Below are 9,457 nucleotides of genomic sequence, written 5' to 3' on the forward strand. Positions count from 1 at the left end.
TTTCTGACTTACCCCCAAACAATTCAGCCGTCAGTCCTGTAGATAGAAAATTACCGCCGTAGCGGAGTGACGTCACTTTTTTATAGGCGCTGTCTGCAGAGTGCAATCTGATTGGTCCTTAGGTGGGCAGTGTCAGATTTCTCACTGCCGTGATCCTGTTGAATGGAGTATACGCTCTTAAGTGCCAACGAGCACGCAGGATACTTTTTAGATCATCCGCTGTAAGGGGACAGCAGTCTCAGCGGTGTGTAGATACTATAGTCTCACCTCACTTCAAAGATAGAGCCGGTCTGATGCACACAGTTTCCAAATGTGCAGTAGATGTAGAATCTTTTATTTCAAAAGTGCTGGTGCCTATATGGAAAGTGCTGGTGCTATTTCACGGATTTTGTTAACCAGACATTAACCAAGGCAGTATTTATGAAATAAAAAGTTTTTTTGGAAGCAGAATATCAATTCAAACTGCAAATGTAGCAACAAAGTTCAACAAAGTTCATAGGCAACTAACATCAACGCGTTTCTCCCTGTGCAGGGCTTTTTCAAGATGAAAGTGTTGCCAACAGTTGCACCTTTTTAAAGGTGTTCCCAATTTTCTATTGGTTCAATGAAATTAGTTAAGGTGGTTTAGGCAATTTCATAAGGTGGTATTGGCAAACCTCTATTTGGGCAACCTTACTAATAATTTATGTGCAAATACATATATAACAATTCCAAATGTAAAATAATGTTCAGTATTTAGAAGTATATCAGTTAAAACCTATATTATTAAAAATTCTTAAAAAGTACACAGATATCTAAATAAATTTATTAGATGTAAGATATTCATATCCAATAAAAATTTGGATCTAAATCATGGAATATAAATATAGCTCTATGACTAGGAGCATTAATACATACATATAAATGAATACTTTTAGTAATATATAAAAATAGTAAATATATAAATATAGAAATGAATTCATAAGCTTAAATCTTATTGTTATTATTCAGGACAATGACTCATACGAGGGATTCCATTTCTTATAATATAAGAGTGAAGGAATAGTGACCAGAAACTATTAAAAATTAATAAAAATTAATAAAAAATTGATAAAAATTAATAAAAATTAGTAAAAAATCTAAAATGGGGTTAGTCCAACAGAAATGGTGAAATATCAAGTTCTGAGTTCAGTCCATTTGGAAATAATGTCTCATGTTTATAAATGAACTCTGCTTCTTTCAATTTAAGAAATGTTTCTATATTTCCACCTCTCCAATTTTGTTTGACATGTAATATTCCCCAATATTTAAGATCTGATGTTTTACCTTTATGTTTTAATTTAAAATGTTTATATAAATTGGTGTCATCAATTCCTTTTTCAATACACAGAAGGTGCTCCCTTATTCTATCTTTGACCATTCTTTTTGTCTCCCCAAAATAGATTAAATCACATGTGCATTTAAGGGCATATATAACTCCCTTGGTAGTACATCTGATGCATTCTTTAATTTTAATTTCTTCTCCTGATTTTGGGACCTTTAGTGTACTTCTTTTATCACTATGTTTGCAGGCCTTACACGAGTAGCACGGAAAGAAACCTGAAATTTTTTCTCCCTGTAGGTCTTTTTGTGTAAAGCTCCGTGTTTTCATGTTCGGTATACTAGGTGCCAAAATGGACTTAAAATTTTTTGTTTTCTTAAAAATCATTTTAGGTTTAGATGGGAGGGAGTCTCCTATTATGGGATCTTCTTTAAGTATGGCCCAATGTTTATTGAGGATTTTTCTCATGAGGCCATGGTCTGCACTAAAATCTGTAATAAATGGGACATTAATTATTTCTTTATTCTCTTTAATATCTTTTTGTTTATAAATGAGTAGGGAATCTCTTTCTGTTTCTTTAGCTCTTTTTACAGCTTTATTTACAGTATCTTCATTATAACCTCTATCCTTGAACTTTTCTATTAATACCTCAATTTGATTCTCAAAGTCACACATTCTAGAACAGTTTTTCCTTATCCTTAAACTTTGTCCAACAGGGATATTATCTTTCCACTGTTGCAAATGACAGCTGTTAGCGTGAACAAAGCTATTGGAGTCCACTTCTTTAAAGTGCGTTTTCGTTTGTATTGAATTATTAAAACCATAATTTCTAAATCTAAAAACACAATTTTTTTCTTTGCTGTAATTAAAAGTGAAGTTCAGGCCACTGTCATTAGTGTTCATGTTTTTAAAGAGGCAAAGTAATTTTTCTTCTTATATATTACTAAAAGTATTCATTTATATGTATGTATTAATGCTCCTAGTCATAGAGCTATATTTATATTCCATGATTTAGATCCAAATTTTTATTGGATATGAATATCTTACATCTAATAAATTTATTTAGATATCTGTGTACTTTTTAAGAATTTTTAATAATATAGGTTTTAACTGATATACTTCTAAATACTGAAAATTCTTTTACATTTGGAATTGTTATATATGTATTTGCACATAAATTATTAGTAAGGTTGCCCAAATAGAGGTTTGCCAATACCACCTTATGAAATTGCCTAAACCACCTTAACTAATTTCATTGAACCAATAGAAAATTGGGAACACCTTTAAAAAGGTGCAACTGTTGGCAACACTTTCATCTTGAAAAAGCCCTGCACAGGGAGAAACGCGTTGATGTTAGTTGCCTATGAACTTTGTTGAACTTTGTTGCTACATTTGCAGTTTGAATTGATATTCTGCTTCCAAAAAAACTTTTTATTTCATAAATACTGCCTTGGTTAATGTCTGGTTAACAAAATCCGTGAAATAGCACCAGCACTTTCCATATAGGCACCAGCACTTTTGAAATAAAAGATTCTACATCTACTGCACATTTGGAAACTGTGTGCATCAGACCGGCTCTATCTTTGAAGTGAGGTGAGACTATAGTATCTACACACCGCTGAGACTGCTGTCCCCTTACAGCGGATGATCTAAACAGTATCCTGCGTGCTCGTTGGCACTTAAGAGCGGATACTCCATTCAAAAGGATCACGGCAGTGAGAAATCTGACACTGCCCACCTAAGGACCAATCAGATTGCACTCTGCAGACAGCGCCTATAAAAAAGTGACGTCACTCCGCTACGGCGGTAATTTTCTATCTACAGGACTGACGGCTGAATTGTTTGGGGGTAAGTCAGAAAAATCTCCCCTCCAAACTGATTTCGTGGACTGATTACGGGTAAGAAAAGATTTCCCGTTTATAATACAGACTGTTCAATTGGATATCCGGAATTTTTCTGTCTATAAGCCAATTTCTCCTTTTTAAATGTGGTGGCAACCTTAATTTTAACTTTGATGTTACACGGAGACGTCCGTTTTTAGCAATAATAAGATTTGTTTGCACTTGTTTATAACAGATTAAATTTTAGGCAGAGCCTAATTTCTTATTCATTGTGCATTTATTACCATCACCACTACATACAATCCGAATGTTCTGATACATTTTTATTAACTGTTGATAATTTGTGTTTTAAATCCCACATTACACTATTTAAGTATTTGAATCTACATTTATAGATTTAATATTTATAATTTTAATAATCAATGAAGAGACTGTTTTCCTTCGCCTAATTCTATCTTATAGCACTTTCTAAACACCATACACAGTTTTAAATTACAGACTGATTTCTGATCAGATGATCATTTCACCCCTTTTTTTTGAGTAATCCATAGAGGCATATGCTAATAGACATATACCTGTCTGGTTTTATGATTACACGTATTCACTTTATAATATATTTCAGATAAATAATTATCGATTAAACCTCACCTATTTTAAGTATTTAAATTTTCTGCACTTTATTAATATTTTCACAATTTTTTGCACATACACTTGGCACTTTACTAATACCATCAGATAATCGCTTTTAGCTTTCTAGCGCTCCTGATTAATTTAACTATTCCTGTTGATTCTCCAAACCTTTGAAAGGGACCCTAAGGTAACTCAGGAGTTTAGTGATTACACTCTGCGCTTATTAGTTCTTATTATATCTATTATCGCCATGTCTTATAGACAACAGATACAGCCCCTGGGGTTAACTTGATGACACGTTATGGCCGCGTCATTTTACACAGTTTCACAGTGTGGGTCAGGAAAAACACTAGCTCATAAGCAATATTCTATAGTCATAATAAGGAGTGCATCTAGGATGAACATAAGGTTATTCGAACATCTTATAGAAATAGTATCCTCCAGGCGTTGTGCCAGGACATTTACAAGGTTAACTAGCTTTGCAGAGAATAATAACAAGTATGTATTTCTCACTACAGAATAACTGCTATAATAAAAGATTATTCAGACAAGATGGATGCCAAAGACAAAATGGCTCCCAAGAACAAGATGGCGCTACTTACGCTAACAATAATTCCTAACATACCACTCTTTTATTCTAACAGAATAAGATACAAATAGACAGGTGCAGAAAATGAGGAAAGCCTTTAACAACAGTATGAGCCTAAAACTACGGTAACAGAACTCTATGTGAGAATACTATAGAGAAAAATATTCACATGTCGTGGTATAATTTTATAGGCTAATAGGGCACAATTTGTCACTGCACATAGGTGAGGCCTCTCCAATACGCTCCGTCTATCTTCCAGCATCCCCAAAACTACTGCTCTATCTGCACAAAGACCCAACCAGCCCCCCATCTACCCCCAAACAACGCTGCATCTTTTATTTCTCCACCTGCATTGCTAGCACCCCCCCAATATGTCCAACAGTTCTTTCTCCACAGTAAAGCATGATATGGTAACAGCACAACTGTCTCTAGGTGGCCTCTGATCACTTTAAGAACAGTCTTTGTCCTCTTAGAGCGTTCCGCCTTCCTCAGACACTTTGCTTTAATACAGTTCATTTGCAGTAGGTGTGCTTATCCAGTGTTTGTCCATGGGGTAGACAAGGTAGCCAGTGGATCCCCATAGCAAGCAGACACTTGAGTCAGGAGGAGTCTAAGAAGGAAACAGAAACAGCACAAGATGAGTACACACCCCAATACAATCACAATTATGTCCAAACAAAACTTCTTTCATCTTTTTTGTAAGCATCACAATTCCTTTAGCTTAACTCATCCTATGTCATTTAGAACCGAAAAAAACATTGTGGATATATAATACAAACTAAATACATTGATACTTTTACAGAGAATAACTGACAGCTTCTCTGTACAATTTAAATGATACTTCATCAAGAGGATGAATGACTATGCTAAAACGTATGGTAAGGCCTGCCCTGTAGCAAAAATGAAAAAAAATAAAACAGTCAATAAAAATATTTTCTTAAAAAAAATGAATCTCTTTACACTGTTACTTGGAACTACTAAAAAATAAAAGAACCTAGTGTTGCTTTATTCTGCACAGCTACTATCTATAATGTTTATAATTCTCCAACTATGATCCTAATAGTCAACAATCTCATCTGATATAAACACTACTAGTTTACTAATTATTTTATGCAACCTAAATTCTCTCACACTCCTGTATGAGGAAAGAATACAATCATAACATCATTTAAAACTACAAAATATCTTAAAGGTAAACACATCTTTATGGTAAGATAAATCCTTTCATTGACAAACCTCTGGGACTACAAAATTCAAATTGCAGATACCATACCAATTAATAAAAGGGAAAAATACATTTGCTTTCATAAACTATATTTATGCTACTCCCTAAATAAATTAATGAGGAAATCAGGGATACAAACAGTAAACAAACCCAAATGTCCCCTAGTATCCTCTAGGAGGCGCTGAAAGTGACCAAAATTGACCGAGTAAACATACAATGCAATATTATCATGTAATGTCTAGATAGTGCAATGACTAAATATAATTCACATGAAAATGCAGTAGACTGGTATATTGACAGATATATTACCACTGGTAAATATGTGAAAGCAAGAAAGTCCAAATAAATATCAGCTTGGATCCTTGATGCTGAAAATACGAATTTGATTGTAGAGGAGGTTCAAGAGGCAGCTCTCTAACAGCATACAGTGATGGACGGTCTGTTATAAAGATATAATAGATAGAGGCGCCAATAGTGCAGATGAATAAGGAATCTCAAGAGTTACCAGTAAGAGATATATACAGGGTACTCACTTGTAGCAAAGGCACTATGATCCTAATTTATTTAAAAATTGTAAAATACACAACTTATTCTTGTGCCAAATAAAATCTTGGATAAGAGGTGAAACAATGCAACGCATTTCTCAGTAAAAACTGTTTCATCAGGCATGTCTCACATCAGTTTGTTTGATCCTTATATAGCGCTACGCTACTAACAAATCCCCTAATCCCACCCCTTTCAATTCAAGTAGAACAACCAATCAGAACCCTTCATCTGCACACCCCCTTGCTGCAGTGTTATTTGGGCCATAAAAATATAGATAGAATATATATAAAGTGTTTTTTTCAAGACTACAAAAGAGCCCTATAATATGCTCCATTAATAAATGTGAAAGTCATGTTTGTATTTGTAGTTTTAAGTATCACAAAAGGTTAATTTGTAAGTTTTCCCTTTCTTTCGTAATTTGGACCTGCTAATAGGTGGATAGACCTGTCAATCATAAAAGCCGGTCATGGATTGCTCAGTCAGCCAATCCTATTGACCGCAGTTGACTCATCCACTTAAATCAGGGCTGGAGGACAACACCCGACATTCAACCAATTGCTGAAGTCAGGGGGAGCATGGGCAGACAGCACTCTCCCTATTGGTGGTGACGTGAATCATGTCACATGGTAACAAAAAGGCTTAATACCGTTGCTAGCAACCGCAATGTTGCTAGCAACCGCAACAAACCCTGCGGCTTAGATACTTGTCTGACAGACAAGAACACTGTGGGATCGCCTCAATCAGAGTATTAATAACAGCATGTCTTATGGCGAAACATAATCTAGCCGATAGGTCTCACAATCTGAGTAAAGTGTAATGATAGTGACATGAGATATGGCGATCTGGATATACAAACTAGCCGATGGGGCTTTTTTGATGTCACCGGTGTCAAAAAATCAGCGAACACAAATGTAACCTATTTCGGAGCCTATACTAATATAAAGTGATCATGACGATCATAATATGTGTGATAAAGTAACTATGTTGGAAACCTACAAACGAAAATACTATGAACAATAATAATTATGTGAATGCCACATTAATGGCATGTGTTATAAAACGTTACAATGCCATAATATAAATTATCTATTATAAGTGGATAATATGTGTAAATATATAATGACATGATAATGAATATAATAATTATGATGAATATTTATGTGCCAAATGATGACATGTAGATAATCCTCTAATATATAATCAGACTAGTCAATCGGTACATGTCATATGTGTGAAATCTACAATTTTAGGACTCGTGACAATAATATGTGCCAATGAAAAAATGATAATAATGTAGGTCTAAGGGAATCATTGAAAATAATGTTAATTGGACACTACATATACTGATAGAGAACAAATATTTAGTGCAAAAAGTGAACCATTATAAAAGAAGACTAATAATACTAGTGCTATATAAGAAACCAGTGACCAAGTGAACAAGTGATGTTAATATTGGTTGCACTTGCTTCGATTAGATGGAGATGCAGCAAGGTGGATTCATGCAGACTCCAGTTAACAAAATAGTCAACAGTCAACATGACCTATATACACATATATTAATGTATAAAAATTCATATGCACCAAAAGTGCAACCGATATTCATGTGCAAACATATATGACAGATAGTAATAGTTCCTTAACTCCATGTTACTGACAACTAGATGCCATGCAATAGCCCACACAGCTCAGACAAAGGCAGCAGAGTCTAGAACTTCGTTCAACCCCATTGGGAAAAGAGTTTGAAATTTAAAAATCCAATAGGTCTCCCTTTGTCTAAGCTGTGTGAACCTATTATAGCTTTGACTATTGGGGACACTCTCTATGGGTGTAATCCTAAAGTGACATTTCCCTAGGATGTAATTGGGACAACAGTGTCTTGAGACACTGTGTTGCAAAGATTTTTTCAAAACATTCCTCATATGTTCACCCCATCTTGTTCTGACCTTCCTACATGTGCGTCCGATGTATTGAATCCCACATCGACATGTAAGGGCATATATCACATAACTGGAGTTACATGACAAGTGTTCCAAAATCTGATGTTGTTCCCCTGTTGTATGTGAGGTTATAGAGGTCGTTCCATGTGTGATAAATTTACACATGTTGGAACGTCTATTGCCACATTTAAATGTACCATTATTATTTGAATTTCTCAATTTATTTTTCTGTGGTTTAAAAGATTTTTTAGTCATCACAACTTTACTAGGAGCTAGTTTTTGTTTAAGAGTCGGGGCTCTTCTGTAAATGATCTTGGGTTGTGGAGTTAAGGTTCTCTTTAGAATCGGATCTTTGAGTAATATGGGCCAATAATATTTTTAAAACCCTTTCCTCCCGTAATGTCAGAAATTATTTCCGTCAAGCCTGGCCCAAACAAGATCTTTCCCTTGTAAGGGATCGTCAAATCTTAGCCTTAGATGACACATCCGCAGACCAAGATTTTAACCATAAAGCTCTGTGGGCCAGTACGGCAAAACAGGAAATCTTTGCTTTCAGTTTAATAACCTGTAGGGAAGCATCCGTAATAAAGGAATTGGCTAAATTAAGGGCCTTGATCCTATCCTGGATCTCTTCGAGGGGAGTGTCTGTCCGACTAGAATCAGACAACGCATCAAACCAGTAAGCCGCCGCACTAGTGACGGTACCAATACACACCACAGGTTTGCCATTGTAAACCCTGGTGTACATACATTTTCTTGAGTAACCCCTCTAATTTCTTGTTCATAGGATCCTTAAAGGAACAACTATCTTCTATGGGGATAGTGGTCCTCTTAGCTAGCATGGAAATGGCCCCTTCCACCTTGGGTACCGTCTGCCAAGACTCCTTGATAGAGTCTGCTATAGGAAACATCTTCTTAAATATAGGGGATGGAGAGAAAGGGATACCCGGGTCTCTCCCATTTCTTAGCAATAATCTCTAACTCGATCTGGTACAGGGAAAACCTCCACCATGGAAGGCTCATCAAAGTACTTGTTTAGTTTACTAGACTTCTTAGGATTGACTATGACAGTAGTGTCGTAGACGTCCAGGGTAGCCAAAACCTCCTTAAGTAACAAACTGAGGTGTTCGAGCTTAAACCTGAAAGAAACAACTTCAGTATCAGCAGAAGGAATTACACTGTCTGAGTCTGAGATTTCACCCTCAGATGCTACTGAAGTATCTTCCTCCTCAGATTTCTGGGAGTGGACATTCGGAATAGCCATAGCAGCATGGGAAAAGCAGACATCGCATCAGACACCGCTGAGGACATGAGGGAAGCGATGTCTTGCAACGTAACTCCAGGTGGAGTAAGAGGAAGCACAGGGCACTGGCAGTGTGGACGATACAT

At 35.7% G+C, this 9,457-nt stretch overlaps 1 long non-coding RNA gene across 1 annotated transcript; it reads right to left on the reverse strand.

Moving 5' to 3' along the window:
• Positions 1-4,439: 4,439 nt before the first annotated feature.
• On the reverse strand, positions 4,440-6,096 carry LOC128648286 (uncharacterized). Its single transcript, XR_008400559.1, has 2 exons — positions 5,895-6,096; positions 4,440-4,970 (listed from the first exon to the last, which is right to left on the reverse strand). It is a non-coding gene; the product is annotated as an uncharacterized LOC128648286 (long non-coding RNA).
• Between the last annotated feature and the right edge of the window lie 3,361 nt (positions 6,097-9,457).

This window comes from Bombina bombina, chromosome 2, assembly GCF_027579735.1.
Source record: "Bombina bombina isolate aBomBom1 chromosome 2, aBomBom1.pri, whole genome shotgun sequence".
In the NCBI taxonomy this organism is placed as follows: Eukaryota; Metazoa; Chordata; class Amphibia; order Anura; family Bombinatoridae; genus Bombina; species Bombina bombina.